The sequence below is a fragment of the Crocuta crocuta genome, unplaced genomic scaffold (genome assembly GCF_008692635.1).
Source record: "Crocuta crocuta isolate KB4526 unplaced genomic scaffold, BGI_CrCroc_1.0 scaffold142, whole genome shotgun sequence".
Classification (NCBI taxonomy): Eukaryota; Metazoa; Chordata; class Mammalia; order Carnivora; family Hyaenidae; genus Crocuta; species Crocuta crocuta.
In genome coordinates, this window is record NW_027528892.1 from 1,154,400 (window position 1) to 1,154,637 (window position 238).

The 238-nt window shown below is 66.0% G+C and overlaps 1 protein-coding gene across 1 annotated transcript in view; it reads left to right on the forward strand.

Annotated features, from left to right (window-relative positions):
• The window catches only part of EPS8L1 (EPS8 signaling adaptor L1), a 9,802-nt gene that overhangs the window by 8,764 nt on the left and 800 nt on the right, over positions 1-238 (forward strand). The window lies entirely within an intron of this gene.

The window sequence follows — 238 nt, forward strand, 5'->3', positions numbered from 1 at the left end:
CAGCCTGGACCCTGTAGAGAAAGGTGAGTGGTGGCGGCACCCGCTCCGCCTGGCCTTCGCTTTCCAGTCAGGGGCACCAAGGTCCTGGCCAAATGGACCCCCAGCTCCTCGTGAGGACGCTGGAGTCTCCCTTCGGGCCCCAGGGCCCTTGGTCCTGAGTCCGCCCTCCCTCCCGCTTTCCCCGTGTGCAGAGAAATTCTCCCAGATGCTGTGTGTCAGGGAGGAGCTGGAGGCGCGC